Source organism: Budorcas taxicolor, chromosome 16 (assembly GCF_023091745.1).
Source record: "Budorcas taxicolor isolate Tak-1 chromosome 16, Takin1.1, whole genome shotgun sequence".
NCBI classification, from domain to species: Eukaryota; Metazoa; Chordata; class Mammalia; order Artiodactyla; family Bovidae; genus Budorcas; species Budorcas taxicolor.
Genome location: NC_068925.1, coordinates 12,567,615 through 12,589,403, shown reverse-complemented (window position 1 = coordinate 12,589,403; position 21,789 = coordinate 12,567,615). Strand labels below are relative to the sequence as shown.

The window sequence follows — 21,789 nt, the reverse complement described above, 5'->3', positions numbered from 1 at the left end:
CTATCTCCAGTCTTAAACTTTTCAATTTCATTTTCCATAAGACTTCCAGGGACATTTTACTAAATATAAAAATTTTTATATCACTCCTTCAGTGATTTTCTTCAGCCTTGAGAATAAAGTCCCAGCTGCACTCTGTGACAGATGATGCCCTTTTGCCCTGCCTTTGTGGACCCCTCCACCTATACATGGAGGCCCCTTCATCTCCTCACTTCTGGGTTCTTGTCACCCAGCCCCAGTCTTCTTTACTCACTTTTTCTGTCGCACACAGTGTGGACATTGCTTTGAATACCTTCTTTTACTCCTGGCCTTGGTTAAAGCTTAATCATCTTTTAAATATGGAAGATTTAAACAGGTAGCCCTCCTCCTCTTCTCCGTTCCTTCAGGATACCACAGACCCTGACGACCTCTATCATGTCTCCTGCGATGCTGTATTGTAATAATGAACTATGTGTTTGTCAACCTTTACGATGGTAAATATTATGGATGTAGACCACTTGTCGTTGTTTCAGCATCTATCATGGTATTCTTACACATAAGAATCTATCAGTAAATAGTGGTGGTTTTTGAATGAATAACTAACATTGTAATTATTGGAATTTACTGAAGAACATAAGGTTATATTATATCAAATCTGTGTTTTTTCAACTATTGAGTTTTCATGATATAGTCATTCTGCACATTCCTTCTCTGATTGAAAGAAAGTGAAAATGAAAGTTGCTTAGTTGTGTCCGACTCTTTGTGACCACATAGACTATACAGTCCATGGAATTTTCCAGGCCAGAATATTGGAGTGGGTAGCCTTTCCCTTTTCCAGGCGATCTTCCCAACCCAGGAATCAAACCCAGGTCTCCCACATGGCAGGTGGATTCTTTACCAGCTGAGCTACAAGGGAAGCCCCCAAACACTGGATTGGATACCCTATCCCTTCTCCAGGGAATCTTTCCGACCCAGGAATCGAACCAGGGTCTCCTGAATTGCAGGAGGATTCTTTACCAGCTGAGCTATTAGGGAAGCCCCCTTCTCCAATTGGCCACTGCTTGATCCTCGAGTGTATCTGTCTATGGTAGCTACATTTTTTTTTAAAATTTGATAATTTTCATATATATTTTGTTTTCTTCTCAAGAAAGAATGTGAGAATGTTCTATTTGTGGCTAGAACTATTTGCTTCTAAGAGCATTAATTAATTATATTCAAGAGCTGCTTAATTAAATGCTATGACTAATTTTATAGTACTGTTGGTTAAATATATGTTGCATGAATTCTTGATTATTTCAATCTAATCAACCATTGTTTTTGTATTATTCAATAATAGCTTCTATTACTTTTCTAGAACATGCAAATTGCTGTCATTTGCTATAAGCATGAGCTTACTAAAATAAGTTTAACCAGGTCTATTTCAGTGTTAAAAGCAAAGCAGATAAAGAAGCTGTGGTTCATATACACAATGGAATATTACTCAGCCATAAAAAGGAATGCATTTGAGTCAGTTCTAATGAGGTGGATGAACCTAGAGCCTATTATACAGAGTGAAGTAAGTCAGAAAGAGAAAGATAAATATTGTATTCTTACGGAATCTAGAAAAATGACACAGAAAAATTTATTTACAAGGAAGCAATGGAGAAACAGACATACAGAATAGACTTACAGACATGGGGAGACGGGAGGACAGGGTGAGATGTATGGAAAGATTAACATGGAAACTTACATTACCATATGTAAAATAGATAGCCAATGGGAATTTACTGGAAACTTACAGTACCATATGTAAAATAGATAGCCAATGGAAATTTGTACAGGAAACTCAAACAGGGGCTCTGTATCAACCTAGAGGGGTGGGATGGGGAGAGAGACGGGAGGGAGGTTCAAAAGGGAGGGGATTATATGTATACCTGTGGCTGATTCATGTGGAAGTTTGACAGAAAACAACAAGATCCTGTAAAGCAATTATCCTTCAATTAAAAAATAATTAAGAAAAATATTATTTATTTTTTAATTGAAGGAGCAGGATACAGCATGCTTGGGGCTGGTGCATGGGGATGACCCACAGAGATGTTATGGGGAGGGAGGTGGGAGGGGGGTTCATGTTTGGGAACACATGTAAGAATTAAAGATTTTAAAATTAAAAAAAATAAAAAATAAAAATTAAAATTAAAAAAAAAAAATAATTAAGAAAAATAAAAAATTAAAGACAATTCATTTGTAAAGTGGAAACAACAACAACAACAACAAAGCAAACCCAACACAAACTAACTTAAAATTCACACGGGTGAGTAAAAAAAAATAGCACCAACCTGTAATTCTGTTTGTAGAAAGATGGGTACATCATATTATGTTATCGCAAATGTTTAGAAATTTTTTACATTGAGAGTTGAAATGATTCTTATTTTTAGAGTTCATAACAGCCAGTTTTCTCAGCAAAACCATAGGAGGGTTGACTGTTTTCCTCATAGCTTATAGTTGGGAAGAAAATTAGCGTGCAGTAAACTAAAGAGTTATTATATTGACCTCTCAGTTTTGGCCATTTTTAGGGGTAACACTGCCTCTTTTCATTAACTCTGTTTTAAAGACAGTGATCATTTAACTCTCCTCTCTCTCTCTAATAGCCTGTGTGTTTTTTTTTTTTAATTAAAATATCATGTTATATGCTTTGTCACACGATAGAGTTAGGTGTCACTTTCCTTGGGTTGGGGGTCTCCTTTCCTTGCTGGGACTATGGAATTAAATTAAATTGATCTTATCAAACAGTTAAATATTCTCAGCAATGTGACCTGGATTGACAAACTGAAATGCAAGCGGGGCATTTTGATATGAGCAGAAGGACTGTGGGGAGAGTGTCCTCTAAACTTGTTTCGCTCAACCTTGAAGGCAGGTTAAGTGTTCATTCCCTGCCTCAAATAAAGTGCACCAAGTGTACGCAGTGTTCCTGAAAGCTTCCTAATGAACTGAAAAACAAACAGTTTGAGGTGGGAAGCGATATATTTCATCAGCCCCCTGCACAGCGATGATTTACCTCAGCTTGTCATACCTACTTGATTCTGATTAGAAAAAGGCAAAGGAGCTATTTTAACCTCTCTTGATAAAGAAACTGCACTCGTATTTCATAAAATCTCAGACCTCTCATCGTCTGGATTTTATACCTTCACTGTTAACGTGAGGCTAGATGGGTATATGAGACAGTTAAATCGAGGAATGTATTTCAGAGGTCACGGATGGATAGAGAATTCATCATTTTAAAATGACCCAAATGACAAAGATGACAGGATTTGATGTGATGACCTGGCTAAGGAGGCTTTCGAAGCTTGTGGTTTAAATGTTAGTCGCTCAGTCATGTCCAACTCTTCGCGGTCCCATGGATGGTAGCCTACCCGGCTCCTCTCTCCATGGAATTCTCCAGGCAAGAATATTGGAGTGGGTTGCCATTCTCTTCTCCAGGGCATCTTCCTGATTCAGGGATCCAACCTGGGTCTCCTACACTGCTGGCAGATTCTTTACCTTCTAGCCACCAGGGATACCTTGATTAAAGGCAAGTTATCCTCAAATAGTTCCATCCTTTTTGGATATTTCTTGTGGTTGGGTTAATAAAAGTCACAATGGTGACTGATGTTTCAAGAAAGAACAACAATATCTTAGGGGAAAAACAGAGGCAATGCAAAATGAATTAAGTTTCTTGTGCTACAGAAGACAGATGAAGGGTAGCAAGACAAAAAGGTAAAGATGGTTCCCAGGCTCTCCTTGCATCGCTGTTCCCACTGCAAGTCTGAATAGGAGAGGGTCAGCTTGTTGTTATACTGTAGGGCGCCTGTTAACAAGCTAGCTTCCTACCTTCTGAAGGCTTCTACTAGGAACAGCAAGACTTTGAGAAATCATCTACATAATTTTAATCAAAAGGATATTCTGCTTGACTAGTAATAAACCAAGATGATTTTGTAGTTAGTATGATGGTTTATGTTTTATAAAGCAAGTTCAGCATGTAATCTCATGCATGTTTACATGGACATTGGAAGACACTCTCATCCTTTAAGGATGAGATTCACAGAGATTAAGTTATATAACTAGAAAATGAAATTGGATTTTCAGATTTCAGATTTATAGCGATTCTACCGTTTTGATATCTATTTCTTACCTGAAGGTCTTAGTGAAAATCATCTTGACAGAGAGCATCTAACGGTGACTAGGCATTAATATCTACTATTATATCTATTACTGGTTCTTGGAACTACAGAGTGTGGCTTTCCTCTTTCCACACCAGGCATTTCAAACTGCATTGTAGAATGTAATATAAAGATATAATATGACTTTGGTTCTCCATAACATATTTTAATATGATATACAGATATCTTCTCAGAGAAGACAATGGCACCCCACTTCAGTATTCTTGCCTGGAAAATCCCATGGATGGAGGAGCCTGGTGGGCTGCAGTCCATGAGGTCGCTGAGGGTTGGACACGACTGCGTGACTTCACTTTCACTTTTCACTTTCATGCATTGGAGAAGGACATGGCAACCCACTCCAGTGTTCTTGCCTGGAGAATCCCAGGGATGGGGGAGCCTGGTGGGCTGCTGTCTATGGGGTCGCACAGAGTCGGACATGACTAAAGTGACTTAGCAACAACAACAAATATCTTCTATAATGCTAGTGTCTAATTTCATGTTAGGATCTTATGTGTGGGATTCAGTAATTCACTGTCCTTTGTAATATTCTGATTATGAATATGTTGGTTTCTGATTACAGAATTTTTGGATGTTGTGTTTACTGTGTGTGCTAAGTTGTGTCCAACTCCTGGCAACCCCATGGACTGTAGCCTGCCAGGCTCCTCTGACTGTGGGATTCTCCAGGCAATAATACTGGAGTGGGTGGCCATTTCCTCCTCTAGGAGATCTTCCTGACCCAGGGATCAGAGCCACATCTCCTGTGTCTCCTGCGTGGCAAATGGGTTGTTTTTGTCACTGAGCCACCTGGGAAGCCTTGGGATGTTGAGGGCCCTGCTAAGGAAAGGCTCTTAATATATTTTTATCTGAAGAAGACAAAATATTTTTTCATTGGAATATTATTATTTTTTTGGAATTTAAATATGCTTTTATTTGATAATAATTCTGTGGATCAGAAAATTGTGCTGATTTTTAAAAAAATTCATTGGAGTATAGTTACTTTATAATGTTATGTTAGTTTCTGCTGCGCAGCAAAATGAATCAGCTATATGAATACATATATCTCTTCTGTTTTGAATTTTCTCCCCATTTAGGTCACTTCAGAGCATTGAATAGAGTTCCCTGTGCTATGCAGTAGGTTATTACTTATCCATTTTATACATAGTAGCAATAATATATATCATATATAATCAGTCCCAAACTCCCAATTTGTCTCAATCCCCTTACCTCCTTGGTGTCCATATGGTTGTTCTCTGTCTGTATTTTTGCTTTGCAAATAGATTAGTCTATACCATTTTTCTAGATTCCATATATATGCATTAATATACAATACTTGTTTTTCTTTTTCTGACTTAACTTCACTCTGTATAACAGTCTCTGGGTCCATCCACATCTCTGCAAATAGCATGATTTTGTTCCTTTATATACCACATCGTCTTTATCCATTCCTCCGTTGATAGACGTCTTGGTTGCTTCCATGTCCTGGCTATTGTAAATTGTGCTACAGTGAACACTGAGGTTTAGGTATCTTTTGAAATTATGGTTTTCTCCATGTATATGCACAGGATTGGGATTTCTGGGTGATATTGTTATTATAGTCAATGTTTGTTTATTGAAATATACATGTACAGACACACATATATATACATATACATCCTGATATTCAAGATGGCTGTGAGGAATTCTACATTATTTTTAAATAACATATAACACGTATATGGAACATTTCTATAACCCACATCTCATACATAACCTCTGTTTCATCTCTGTTTCATTTTCAGGAGTTTATTCAATGTTATTAATCTTTAGACAGAATATTTAATATTTAATATTTTGATGGTATATATTTTCCATAAAGTAATGAAATCCATAATGTCAATAAATGTTTCCAGATAGATTTCTTTGAAACTTAGAAACATGAAAGTAAATTTCAACTGAAATTTATCTGTAAAAATAATAGGAACTTTTTGAAAAAGTAGAGTAATACAGGAAAAGAATGGTTTTAAAACTATAGGACGTTGATGCTAGCAGAGATAGTGGAACCAGATAGGGTCCAGAAAAGGCCCCTATAAATATTCATGAGTATGTAAGTGGCATTTCAGTTCAGCAGAGAGATGGTTCACTCAGTAACTAGTATTGGGAGAACAGTGGTTTATGTGGAAAAATGAAGATGAATCTCAATCCTTGCAGCAAGTGGGGCTTTTGGTTTTCATTTGTACTATCTTACCTAGTTCACATTTATACTCTGTTCATCTTTTATTTTTATAAAAAATTATATAAAAATTAATGACCTCATAATTTGACTCTCGTGTGAATACCAGTTTATGCTGCTGTTACCATAAAACAAATGATTTGTTATTCTAATGTTTCATATTTTTACTCTACGTAAACATTGAATATACATTTTAAAATGTGGACTTTTAAGTGATAACAACAACAGAATACCTTGCTTAGAAAATGAACTGTTAGGCAAGTACTTTTAACAAGAAGTTTTAGTTCCCTAATTTTCTTATGATGCTTCTTGTTAATGGATTTTGATTCTGCTTTAAGTCTCTGATTTTATAAAACTCAACTTTCTCTAACGCTGCGGTGCCTGTGACCTTCCTTGCAGGCAGTGGTATTTCTGTTCACCGTTTAGTCTATGGTTTCCTTTTCTGAGCTGAACTTTCTACAGCTGTGACTCAGTTGTCAGCATGGCACAGCTTCTGTTACCAGGAAGGAGGGGTCAAAGAGGACCCCCTCTCATGGCCCTCAGTTCTTGGTGAGGACACAAAGAGGGATATGAGGTCTCACCCATGATAGAAACAACTTTATTAAAGAAAGAACAGAAAGAACACCTCAAGGGAGAGGTGGGCCAGGCCAAGAGAGGCACTGGCACTGGAATGACGAGGTGTGGGTTTTTCAAGACAGGGCTTTTGCTTATTCATCTAGGTGGGCATGGACTGGCAGTTTTGATTGACAGTTGCAAGTTACATAACAACAGGCTCAATTGGACACTTCTTTCCCACAATTCTGTCTGTTAAAATCAGATATATGTATGTATAGAACATTTATGAACTCTTAATGCACTCATCTCACATGCTAGTAAAGTGATGCTCAGGATTCTCCAAGCCAGGCTTCAACAATACATGAATCGTGAACTTCCTGATGTTCAAGCTGGTTTTAGAAAAGGCAGAGGAACCAGAGATCAAATTGCCAACATCCGCTGGCTCATGAAAAAGCAAGAGAGTTCCAGAAAAACATCTATTTCTGCTTTATTGACTATGCCAAAGCCTTTGACTGTGTGGATCACAGTAAACTGGAAAATTCTGAAAGAGATGGGAATACCATACCACCTGACCTGCCTCTTGGAAATCTGTATGCAGGTCAGGAAGCAACAGTTAGAACTGGACATGGAACAACAGACTGGTTCCAAATAGGAAAACGAGTATGTCAAGGCTGTATATTGTCACCCTGCTTATTTAACTTCTATGCAGAGTACATCATGAGAAACGCTGGACTGGAAGAAACAAAAGCTGGAATCAAGATTGCCAGGAGAAATATCAATAACCTCAGATATATGCAGATGACACCACCCTTAGGGCAGAAAGTGAAGAGGAACTAAAAAGCCTCTTGATGAAAGTGAAAGAGGAGAGTGAAAAAGTTGGCTTAAAGCTCAACATTCAGAAAACTAAGATCATGGCATCCGGTCCCATCACTTCATGGGAAATAGATGGGGAAACAGCGGAAAGAGTGTCAGTCTTTATTTTTTTGGGCTCCAAAATCACTGCAGATGGTGATTGCAGCCATGAAATTAAAAGACACTTACTCCTTGGAAGGAAAGTTATGACCAACCTAGATAGTATATTCAAAAGCAGATGCATTACTTTGCCAACAAAGGTCTATCTAGTCAAGGCTATGGTTTTTCCTGTGGTCATGTATGGATGTGACAGTTGGACTGTGAAGAAAGCTGTGTGCCGAAGAATTGATGCTTTTGAACTGTGGTGTTGGAGAAGACTCTTGAGAGTCCCTTGGACTGCAAGGAGATCCAACCAGTCCATTCTGAAGGAGATCAGCCCTGGGATTTCTTTGGAAGGAATGATGCTAAAGCTGAAACTCCAGTACTTTGGCCACCTCATGCGAAGAGTTGACTCATTGGAAAAGACTCTGATGCTGTGAGGGATTGGGGGCAGGAGGAGAAGGGGACGACAGAAGATGAGATGGCTGATTGGCATCACTGACTCGATGGACGTGTGTCTGAGTGAACTCCAGGAGTTGGTGATGAACAGGGAGGCCTGGCGTGTTTGGATTCAAGGGATCGGAAAGAGTGACTGAACTGAACTGAATGGGCTCTTGGCTTCTTAAGGTCACTTGAGGACAAAGCTCTGCCTCAAGGGCAGGTTTCTAGGAGCTGAAGGAGCCCCTGTGGTTAGTTTGTAGCTACTGTGTGCCTAGGGTGCATGCCTGGAGCTGGAAAAGTCTCTGTGGTTATTTTGTAGCTTAACCAGGAGCTCTCCTGATGCACTGGGGCTTGTCTGGGGTGGGGTTTAAAGATAAGCTTGTGTCCTTTTTGGCTAGTCCACCCCTCCTTGCTCATGTTTAACTTCCTCCCTGATGCTTTGACTTCAGTAAAATCTAGATGCCAATAGTAGCACATTAGAAACAAGATGTCTTCATCTAATAATTTGAGATGAACTTGCATCCTCGAGATTGTTATGCTATCTCAGAACACAGGAATCCTAAATGGAGGGTAGCATTTCCTAGAAATGAAATATTCTGTGCCTCTGTTTTCTGGTGATATAGCCCAAGGGGTGCTTTATAATACCTCTAATTTAGCCTATAGATAAATAGATAAAGTTTTCTGTGGAGTAGGATACATAAATATGTACGTGTATATGTGTGTTTCTCTGGGTGTTTATTGCTTAAAGGAGTGTTTTACATTATGAAAGATGGTTAATAAATATTAATTATAAGAATATTTGAAATACCATGTAGACTGGTAGCTGATAGTAAGATTCAGACAAGCACCCAATTTTCCATAAGCTGGTGACTTATACTGTTTTATTTAAGTCTTTAACTCTCATATTTACTCCTTCCTGATATTTTTTTCTGCTTTCACCTAACCTGCAACCTCAATGTACCTTTTCAGTTACATGAACGAGAAATAAGAAGAGGTACATGCTGAAATCTTAACCTACGTTCGTAAGACCTCTGGATAGTGTGAACTTTTGATGGAGAATAGTTAATAAAAGGCAAACATTTCAGATTGGATTGAGAATAAGGTCAAGTCTGCTGCTTCAAAAAGATGTCAGCTCCACATGGACGTACCTACCAGAGAAAAGAAAATCTACTTTCCAAATCCATATCACATACAGACTTTACATATGTATGGTGTATGTGTGTGTGTACGTGTGTGTGTGTGTGTGTGTATAAGACTTTTTAAAGGTCAGTTTAAGGTTCAGAAAATTTTGTGAAGCTACAAGGACTTCCCCTGGCCCCTTATGTGTAGCTTCCCCCATTGTCAACATTCCCTGAAGTGTACATTTGTTACAATGGATGTACCTACATTGACACATCATAATCATCCATGGTCCATATCTTAGGGTTCAATTTTGTTGTTATATATTCTACAGATTTTGACAAATATATAATAATAAGTATCTACCTTTGGGGCTTCCCAGGTGACTCAGTGGTAAAAGAATCCACCAACCAATACAGGAGGTGTGGGTTCGATCCTTGGATCAGGAATATCCCTTGGAGAAGGAAATGACAACCCACTAAAGTATACTTGCTTGGAAAATACCATGGACAAGGAGCCTGGCTGGCTGCAGTCCGTGAGGTTGCAGAAAAGAGTTGAACACCACTTAGCATCTAAACAATAACATCTACTCTTATTGTATCATATATTTTCACTACCATAAAACCCCTCTGTGCTTTGTCTATTCATTCCCCTACTACTTCAGCCTGTACTTGGATGCAATCTCAAAAATGACAGAATGATCTCTGTTCATTTCCAAGGCAAACTATTCAGTATTACAGTAATCCAAGCCTATGCCCCAACAAGTAATGCTGAAGAAGCTGAAGTTAAGCTGTTCTATGAAGACTTACAAGACCTTTTAGAACTAACACCCAAAAAAGATGTGCTCTTCATTATAGGGGACTGGAATGCAAAGTAGGAAGTCAAGAAACACCTGGAGTAATAGGCAAATTTGGCCTTGGAGTACGGAATGAAGCAGGGCAAAGACTAATAGAGTTTTGCCAACAAAATGCACTGGTCATAGCAAACACCCTCTTCCAACAACACAAGAGAAAACTCTACACATGGACATCACCAGATGATCAATACTGAATCAGACTGATTATATTCTTTGCAGCCAAAGATGGAGAAGCTCTATACAGTCAACAAAAACAAGACCGGGAGCTGACTGTGGCTCAGAGCATGAACTCCTTATTGCCAAATTCAGACTTAAATTGAAGAAAGTAGGGAAAACCACTAGACCATTCAGGTATGACCTAACTCAAATCCCTTATGATTATACAGTGGAAGTGAGAAATAGATTTAAGGGATTAGATCTGATAGACAAGAGTGCCTGATGAACTATGGATGGAGGTTCATGACATTGTACAGGAGACAGGGATCAAGACCATCCCCATGGAAAAGAAATGCAAAAAAGCAAAATGGCTGTCTGAGGAGGCCTTACAAATAGCTGTGAAAAGAAGAGAAGCAAAAAGCAAAGGAGAAAAGGAAAGATATAAGCATCTGAATGCAGAGTTCCAAAGAATAGCAAGGAGAGATAAGAAAGCCTTCTTCAGCGATCAATGCAAAGAAGTAGAGGAAAAGAACAGAATGGGAAAGACTAGAGATCTCAAGAAAATTAGAGATACCAAGGGAACATTTCATGCAAAGATGGGCTCGATAAAGGACAGAAATGGTAAGGACCTAACAGCAGCAGAAGATATTAAGAAGAGGTGGCAAGAATACACAGAAGAACTGTACAAAAAAGATGTTCACGACCCAGATAACCATGATGGTTTGATCACTCACCTAGAGCCAGACATCCTGGAATGTGAAGTCAAGTGGGCCTTAGGGAGCATCACTATGAACAAGGCCAGTGGATGTGATGGAATTCCAACTGAGCTATTTCAAATCCTGAAAGATGATGCTGTGAAAGTGCTGCACTCAATATGCCAGCAAATTTGGAAAACCAGCAGTGGCCACAGGACTGGAAAAGGTCCGTTTTCATTCCAATCCCAAAGAAAGGCAATGCCAAAGAATGCTCAAACTACCGCACAGTTGCACTCATCTCACACACTAGTAAAGTAATGCTCAAAATTCTCAAAGCCAGGCTTCAGCAATACGTGAACCATGAACTTCCAGATGTTCAAGCTGGTTTTAGCAATGGCAGAGGAACCAGAGATCAAATTGCCAACATCTGCTGGATCATGGAAAAAGCAAGAGAGTTCCAGAAAAACATCTATTTCTGCTTTCTTGACTATGCCAAAGCCTTAGACTGTGTGGATTACAATAAACTGTGGAAAATTCTGAAAGAGATGGGAATACCAGACCACCTGACCTGCCTCTTGAGAAACCCATATGCAGGTCAGGAAGTAGCAGATAGAACTGGACGTGGAACAACAGACTGAGTCCAAATAGGAAAAGGAGTACATCAAGGCTGTGTATTGTCACCCTGCTTATTTAACTTCTATGCAGAGTACATCATGAGAAACACTAGGCTGGAAGAAGCACAAGCTGGAATCAAGATTGTGGGGAGAAATATCAATAACCTCAGAAATGCAGATGACACCACCCTTATGGCAAAAAGTGAAGAGAAGCTAAAGAGCCTCTTGATGAAAGTGAAAGAAGAGAGTGAAAAAGTTGGCTTAAAGCTCAACATTCAGAAAATGAAGATCATGGCATCCGGTCCCATCACTTCATGGGAAATAGATAGGGAAACAGTGGAAACAGTGTCAGACTTTATTTTGGGGAGCTCCAAAATCACTGCAGATGGTGATTGCAGCCATGAAATTGAAAGACACTTACTTCTTGGAAGGAAAGTTATGACCAACTTAGCATATTCAAAAGCAGAGACACTATTTGCCAACAAAGGTCCGTCTAGTCAAGGCTATGGTTTTTCCAGTGGCCATGTATGGATGTGAGAGTTGGACTGTGAAGAAAGCTGAGCGCCAAAAAATTGATGCTTTTGAATTGTGGTGTTGAAGACTCTTGAGAGTCCCTTGGACTACAAGGAGATCCAACCAGTCCATCCTAAAGGAGATCAGTCCTCAGTGTTCATTGGAGGGACTGATGCTGAAGCTGAAACTCCAGTACTTCCACCACCTCATGTGAAGAGCTGACTCATTGGAAAAGACTCTGATGCTGGGAGGGATTGGGGGCAGGAGGAGAAGGGGATGACAGAGGACGAGATGGCTGCATGGCATCACCAACTCGATGGACATGAGTTTGAGTAAACTCCAGGAGTTGGTGATGGACAGGGAGGCCTGGCGTGCAGCGATTCATGGGGTCGCAAAGAGTCGGATATAACTGACCAACTGAACTGACTGACTGACTACTCCAGCCTGTGACAACCACTGATCCTTTTACTGTCTCCATTGTTTTGCCTTTTCCAGAATGTCACATAGTTGAAATATAATATGTAACCTTTGCAACTTGGCTCCTTCACCTAGTATTATGCATTTAAATTTCTTCTGTGTCTTTTCATGGCTTGATAGCTTATTTCTTTTTAGTGGTGAATAATGCAGGCATACCTTGAAGATAGTGTGAGTTGGGTCCAGACCACTGCAAGATAGCAAATATTTCAGTAAATGAGTCCCATGAGTTTTTTGATTTTCCAATGCAGATAAAAGTTACATTTATATTATACTGTAGTCTATGAAGTGTGCAATAACATTGTGTCTCCAAAAGTTATGTATATGAATTGAAAACTCTTTCTTGCTAATCAATGCTAGCATCTGAGCCTTCAGCAAGTCATAATCTTTTCACTGAATGGTTGTTTCTGCTTCCTGATCAGGGTGGCATTTGCTGAAGTTTGGGGTGGCTGTGCCAATCTTACTATAAGACAACAGTGAAACTCCCTGGGCTGATTTACTTTTCCTTTCACAAACAGCTTCTTTGAAGCATACAGTCTGTTTGATAGTGTTGTACTCACAGTAGACTTCCTCTCAAAATTGGAGTAAATGCTGTTAAATCTGTCATGAAACCTAACCAAACCTGGGTCTGCTTACCCAATGCACAGCAAAGCCAATCTATAGACATCACTTTGCTCATCCATAAGAAGTAACTCCTCGTTCATTAAAGTGTTATCATGAGATTGCAGCAATTTAGTCACATCGTCAGGTGCCACATCTGCTTCTGTTGCTGTTTCTACCACTTCTGCAGTTATTTCCTCCCCTGAAATTTTGATCTCCTCAAAGTCCTCCAAGAAGTTTTAAATCAACCATTTCCAAACTCCCATTAATGTTGATCTTTTGGTCTCTTCCCATGAATTATGGATGCTCTTGATGGAAACTAGAATGGTGAAACCTTTCCTGAAGGTTTTCAATTTACTTTGCCTGGATATATGAGAGGAATCACTATCTCTGGCAGGTAAAGTTTTACCAAATGTGTTTCTTAAATAATAAGACTCACAAGTCACAATTGATCCAGATCCATGGGCTGGAGAATGGATATTGTGTTAGTAGGCATGCAAATAACATTAATCTCATTGTACATCTCCATCAGAGCTCTTCGGTGACCAGATATATTGTCAATGAACAGTAGTAGTTTTGAAAGTAATCTTTTTTTTTTATTTGTCTGAACATTGGGCCTCAACAGTGGGCTTAAAATAGTCAGTAAACCATGTTGTAAATGGATGTGTTGTCATATAGGTTTTCTTGTTCTATTTCTAGAACATAGGCAGATTAGATTTAGGATAATTCTTAAGGATCCTAGGATTTTTAGAATAGTAAATTAGCACCGACCTCAACATAAAGTCACTGGCTACATTAGCCTCTAACAACACAGTCAGCCTGTTCTTTGAATCTTTGAAGGCAGACATTGACTTCTCCTTTCTATCTATGAAACTACTCAATGGCATATTCTTCCAATATAAAGCTGTCTCATCTACAACTGAAAATCTGTTTTCTAGTGTGCCGTGCTCAAGTAGCTTAGTTGTGTCTGACTCTGTGACCCCATGGACTATAGCCCACCAGGTTCCTCTGTCCATGGAATTTTCCAGGCAAGAATACTGGAGTAGGGTGCCATTTCCTTCTCTAGGGGATCTTCCTGACCCGGGGAGTGAACCTGTATCTCCTGCTTGGGAGGCAGATTCTTTACCACTGAGCCACCTGAGAAGCCCGTTGTCTAGTGTAGCCACCTTCATTAAGTGTCTTAACCAAATCTGGTTAACTTGCTGTAGCTGCTACATAAGTACTCACTGTCTCACCTTGCACTTGTATGTTATGGAGATGGCCTCCTTCCTTAAACCTCATGAACAAGTCTCTGTTAACTCCAGATTTCTGCAGGTTTCTCACCTCTATCAGCCTTCACAGAATTGAAGAGCGTTAGGGCCTTGTTCTGGATTGAGCTTTGTCTTGGAGCAATGTTGTGGCTGATTTCATCTTCTAGCCAGACCACATCAATTTTCTCCATATCAGCAATATGTCTGATAAGGAGAAAATTAGTTATTAATAGATGAGTTAGACCAACTAAGTCTTAGATGAAGAATATTCAACTTCTAGCTTGAAGAGAAGGAATTCAAACCTTGGTAGCCTAGAAGCAAAGCAGACTGAAGGATTTGATTTTCCTTTCTTCTCTTTTGACCTAAATTTCAAAACTTGATGTGACTATTTCAGTGTGAGAAAACATCAGTTAATCAGATGGTAAGTAGATGAAAATCGAGAAACGTGCCCATGAGCTGATGGCAGCACCTGCGCCAGATGTGTTTCTTGGATCAGCTTCGGTTGTTTAACAAAGTATCATAGACAGGGTGGCGTACAAGTAACAGAAATTTATTATTGCAGTTCTGGAGTGAGGAGTCTTAGATCAGGGAGCCTACATGATTTTGGATTTTGGTGAGCACTGAAGAGTTGATGCTTTTGAGCTGTGGTGCTGGAGAGGATTCGAGATTCCCTTGGACTGCAGGGAGATCCAACCAGTCCATCCTAAAGGAGATCAGTCCTGAATATTCATTGGAAGGACTGATGCTGAAGCTGCAACTCCAATAATTTGGCCACCTGATGCAAAGAACTACCTCATTTGAAAAGACCCTGATGCTAGGAAGGATTTAAGGTGAGAGGAGGAGGGGACGACAGAGGATGAGATGGTCAGATGGCATCACTGACACAATGGACATGAGTTTGAGTAAACTCCGGGAATTGGTGATGGACAGGGAGGCCTGGCATGTTGCAGTCCATGGGGTCTCAAAGAGTCAGACACGACTTAGCGACTGAACTGAATTGAACTGAGCTGAGAGCCCACAGTCAGCAGACTGCTGACTTCTCCTTGTATGCTCACCTGGTGGAAAGAGTGAACTATCTTTCCTCTTATAAAAGCACCAACCCCATTTACTAGGGCTCTACGCTCGTGATCTAGTCACTTCCCAAAGTCCTCACCTCCAAATATAATCACAGTGGGGTTTAGATACCTACACATGAATTTGAGGGAATAAAACATTCAGCCATTAACAGGGATGATGGGAAGGGGGTGGTTCTCAAGCCAGTTGCATCCAAGATTTAAGGCACATCTTTATGTGGGGGAGAAAAAGCAAGCATCTGAAGAGAGAAAGTTCCAGCTGAGAGTGATGTGACTAATAATTCCACATGGTGACTCAAAGGATGTTGTAAAATCTGTTGAATCACAGCAGCACTTTTTGTCCTTGGGGATAGAGGGTTGCATGGTGGACGGAGAGTGGATGGAGAAGAGCCATGAGCTTTCCTTTGAACTGTGGTCCTCATTCATTTTTAATTTTTTTTCTATCCCAACACACAAGAGCATTATTATACTAGACCACCAGTAAACAATGGACCTCAGTGGCAGGGAAGAATATAAATCACTGTCTCGGAAGTGAATTGGTCTGTGAGGGAGGGACGGGTATGTTGTCGGAAGAAACCCCTTCCTATTCAGGGGTTCTGGTGCACTGTGCTCCCTTCTGATTCAATAGGAATCTTGCCTTAAGATTTCATTCACAGGAAAACGTAGTGTAGGGAGAGGGGGTCAATGTGAAAGACATAAAATATAATGTCTATAGGTACATTCTGGCTTATGTAAGACACTGAAATGAAGAGGAATATATAAAAAAAATGTGATGACATGTCATGGTGTTCAGTCACGAAGTCATGTCCAACTCTTTGTGGCCTCAGGGACTGCAGCAAGCCAGGCTTCCCTGTCCTTCACCATCTCCCAGAGTTTGTTCAAACTCATGTCCACTGAGTCAGTTGCCCATCTCACCCTCTGTTTTCCCCTTTTCCTGCCTTCAATCTTTCCCAGCATCATGGTCTTTTCCAGTGAGTTGGATCTTTGCATCAGGTGGCCAAAGCATTAGACCTTCAGATTCAGCATCAGTCCTTCCAAAGAGTATTCAGGGTTGATTCCCTTTAGGATTGACTGGTTTGATCTCCTTGCAGTCCAAGGGACTCTCAAGAGTCTTCTCCAGCATGACAGTTTGAAAACATCAGTTCTTCAGTGCTAAGCCTTCTTTATGGTCCAATTCCCATATTTGTACATGACTAGTGGAAAAATAATAGCTTTGACTAGGTAGAACTTTGTTGGCAAAGTGAGATCTCTGCTTTTTAGTATGCTATCTAGGTTTGCATAGCTTTTCTTCCAAGGAGCAAGTACCTTTAATTTTATGGCTGCAGTCACTGTGCAGTGATTTTGGAGCCCAAGAGAAATGAGATGGAGGTAAAATGTAACTAAAATGCAAAGACAAATATCCTTGACTATCTGTGATCTAAAAAAATGCAGTAGTCTTGCTAACAGTAGTGAACTATGGAAGGTGTGTTGGCGTTTGTCAGTGATCAGTGGATGGATCACTGAACACGTGTACAACATATCCATCAATCAGGCTCTACAAGAAATTGGATGATTCTGTGAAGTCTGAATTAAGACTTTTAGATTTATTCTGTGGTACCATTGAAATATTTAAAATAGTCTCATTTTAAAAATTTTAATTATTATTTTTTACCTGTAAACTAGTTTTTGGTTTGTTTTGTTCATTTTTAAAATTAAGTGTAGTTAATTCATAATATTGTGTTAGTTTCAGGTGTGCGGGGAAGTGATTTAGTAATATGCATATATGTATATAGATAGATATTCATATTGGCTTCCCAGGTGGCTCAAGTGATAAAGGATCCACCTGCCAATGCAGAAGATTCAGGTTTGATCCCTGGGTCTGGAAGATCCCCTGGAGGAGGAAATGGCACCCTACTCCAGTATACTTTGCTAGAAAATCCCATGGACAGAGGAGCCTGGTGGGCTATAGTTCATGAGGTCACAAAGAGTTGGACATGACTGAGCACACACACACATACATATATATTATTTTCCACATTCTTTTCCATCTAGGTTACTACAAGATTTTGAATATAGTTCCCTGTTCTATACAGATGCCCCTTGTTTTTATCCATTTTACATATAGTAGTGTGTATATGTTAGCCCCAAACTCCTTATTTACCTCTTCTCTTTGGTAACCATAAATTTATTTTCAATATTTGCCTGTTTTGATTATGAAAATATTTTACAAAGACAGTTTCACCTTTTAAAATTAGGAAAGTACTAGTAAAAATCACACACACACATCTGCAGTTATAATTCAGGTAGTTCCTCAAAATAATTAAAAAGAATTATCATATGCTTCAGCAATTCTACTCCAGGGTGTACACTCAAAAGACTTGAAAGTAGAGACTAAAATAGATATTTGTATAGCTAATGTTCACAGCCATAAAGCGGAAACAATCTAAATCTCCACTGATGGATAAATAAAATGAGGTATGTATAAATAAATGTATCAGTTCAGTTCAGTTCTGTTCAGTTGCTCAGTCGTGTCCGACTCTCTGCGACCCCATGAATCGCAGCACGCCAGGCCTCCCTGTCCATCACCAACTCCCGGAGTTCACTCAGACTCATGTCCATCGAGTCAGTGATGCCATCCAGCCATCTCATCCTCTGTCGTCCCCTTTTCCTCCTGCCCCCAATCCCTCCCAGCATCAGAGTCTTTTCCAATGAGTGTATTTGCGTATATATGTGTATGCACATACTTACAAAAAAAATAATTCAGTGGTTTATACAAGTTCTCATTTGGAATAAAGTGGTAACATGCAGATATTTTAGGACTGCCCCAGGGAATAGTGAGTAATACTGGGAGATTTCCTGTGTTCCTCTGGATTTTACCCAGTGGTGTGAAATTGAATCATTGTGAAGTATCAGACAATTTGTGGAATGATTTCCTCTTACTGTAAGATTCCTCACCAGAATATTCCACCCAATTCTTCGCTGATATTATTTCAGTGACTTTTGACAAGGTAAACAAAGCAGATTCCTTTCCATGTGTTTATGGACCAGAAAGGACAGATCTCTGGGCAAAACAGGATGATCTTGAACCTAGAGCTTTACATGTGGAAAAGTGCCAGTATTTAGAAACTAACACGACTTACTTTTGAGCTTGCTCTTCAAGCCTAACTCATGTAAACTCTATATAGTAACCGATTAGCATTTACAGTATAGAAAACTTCCATTCATGTAGCTTTTTATTTTGCCTGTTCGTCAATTCAGAGCACACTCTAGTATTCAGCAGTTTTATACCCTTAGGGTATAATAGTGAATAATCTTTACAAAATATCTCAAAGTCACTGAAAAATTGTTAAGTTCTTTGTGTCATCAAAGAAGCATAATACCCTATTCAAAATAATTGTGTGAAATATGCTTACTACATTGAGTTTTTTATTTTGAAAATTGTAATTGTTATAAGGGACTTAAAAGGAGTTTTCTACTTCTCAATCATATCATATAATGCAATTTACTGTGCTGAATTGATTTGTTATATTTATATATTTTTATAAGTTATATCTTAGTCCAAGACTGATTTTTTTTTTTGTATATTACTAACAAAACAAGGACTTCCACTTTGAGGTAAGAAAATAGAGGCTAGTAAGGCTAGCATGTGAAAAAAAGGTGAAAATGGTAGTCTGAGTTGTGTACAACTCTTTTGAGACCCCATGGAATATATCCCACCAGGTTGCTCTGTGTATGGAATTCTCCAGGCAAGAATACTGGAGTGGGTTGCCATTCCCTTCTCCCAGGTATCTTCTTGATCAAGGGATCGAACCCAAGTCTCCTGCATTGCAGGCAGATTCTTTACTAGAGTCCCCAGGGAAGCCATAGATCTTACAATAAAATGGAAAAAAAAAATTATGGACCACTAAAAGAGTTATGTTGCATAATTTAAGTGTTTGTATATGCAACTAAAAGGAATTTAAATATATCATATTCTATGGTGATTTTTTGTGTCCTATTGAATATCTCTATATAGACCTTCTTTAACCTTTCAGGAACAGATACTGTTTAATCATATACCATTGACATTGAAGAATATCAACAAACCTAGAAAAATTAAATTTTGTTTAAGCATATTTGTAAGGGGACTATTAATAGGCCCCTCACCTAGTCCCTACTCCACATACTAAAATCTGGTTAGCGATAATCAGATATGGTTTATTTGTATCATGTGGAAGATTAAAAACATGCTTCATAAAAATGCAACATACAAATAACTGAAGGACTTGTGCAGAATACATGAATTCACAATGTAGGATGATGAATACAGGCAGTTTCTCCTGCAGTTAAAGTAAACATAGTTATATGCAATACACACCAATCACACTCAGTGAAGCTTTGTTATTCTCTTGGGGCTTCCCTTGTGGCTCAGACAGTAAAGAATCTGCCTGCAATGTAAGAGACCTGGGTTTCACCTTTGGGTCAAGAGTATTCCCTGGAGAAGGGAATGGCAACTGACTCCAATATTCTTGCCTGGAAAATCTCATGGACAGAAGAGTCTGGTGGGCTATAGTCCATGGGGTTGCAAAGAGTCAGACATGACTGAGTGACTTTCACTTTCACAGCCAACTGAGGCAAAGCCATACTTTGGAAACAGGCAACTGTCAACTCTCAGTTGCTCAGTTCACCAGCGATTATTTGGTTCTTGTCTTCTGTGTAACAGAATTTGGCCTTTTCTCTGCTCCATGTCATCCTCACCCCAACATCAGGCTGACTGAATGATTTTTGTTGGAACATTGCTGGGCTCAAAGCAGAGGGGAAAAGTGGCAAACTGTGAGCTTTAAGGTTCAGCTCAGAGGTAACATACACGTCTCTGTGTTATGTTTCACATTTCACATCTGGGTTCAACAGCGTGGAGGTGAGTACACGTCCCTAAAGAGGGAGTCCATAGTGAGATGCAAATTCAAGAGAGGAGCCACAAATATATGGGGCAATAATACACTCTCGTGTAGGTGTAAATTTCTAGTTTATCCGCATTAAGGGCTGATAAGAAACCCTTCGGCTAGGTATGGCTAAATATGGTGCAAAGAGTGATTTCAGTTTGTGAATCCCATGCTTTTACTATGAATAGCTTGTCCTTAATGAATTTTTTAAAATTTTATTTTATTTTATATTTTTTTAATTTTTATTTTTACTTTATTTTGCTTTACAATACTGTATTGGTTTTGCCATACATTGACATGTAAAATCACTTTTTCTTACTATTGCAGAAAACTCTCATACCCTATTATAACTGTGGCTACTCAAAAGTTTATTTTATTCATCAAATGCTTAATAAGCACTCTAATGTATTCATGAATATGATAAGATTCTTACCCACAAAATCTCAGCACTTAGTTGAGAATAGAGATAGTTATGCCAAATCTTTTGAGGATAGTAAAATGGAAATATAGGTTTATTTAGAGAAGGAACTGACAATCCACTCCAGTATTCTTGCTTGGGAAATCCCATGGACAGAGAAGCCTGGCGGGCTACAGTCCGTGGGGTCACAAAGATTAAGGCACCGCTGAGTGTCTGAGCACGAATACATGTTTATTATTGTATTCTATTATTTTTTAAAATGTTAAATATACTTTATGTAGATTTTCTCATTTAATTCAGCAGTGCTACCAGGTGGAGGTCCTTATTTTTCATAATAACAGGCTTAGAGTGGTTAGTGACATGCCCAAGGTCATACGCTATGTTCAACTCAAACTAGGAAATCTGCTCTAGAGCCTAAACTCTTTTTATAGCACTATACTGTCAGCTTAAAGCTCAACATTCAGAAAACGAAGATCATGGCATCTGGTCCCATCACTTCATGGGAAATAGATGGGAAAACAGTGGAAACAGTGTCAGACTGTATTTTGGGGGGCTCCAAAATCACTGCAGATGGTGACTGCAGCCATGAAATTAAAAGACGCCTACTCTTTGGAAGAAAAGTTATGACCAACCTAGATAGCATATTCAAAATCAGAGACATTACTTTGCCAACAAGGTCCGTCTAGTCAAGGCTATGGTTTTTCCAGTAGTCACGTATGGATGTGAGAGTTGGACTGTGAAGAAGGCTGAGCACCAAAGAATTGATGCTTTTGAACTGTGGTGTTGGAGAAGAGTCTTGAGAGTCCCTTGGAC

General features: G+C 39.2%; 1 pseudogene; it reads right to left on the bottom strand.

Moving 5' to 3' along the window:
* Positions 1–13,366: 13,366 nt before the first annotated feature.
* LOC128061755 (tigger transposable element-derived protein 1-like) overlaps positions 13,367–21,789 on the bottom strand; it is a 74,267-nt pseudogene continuing 65,844 nt past the window's right edge.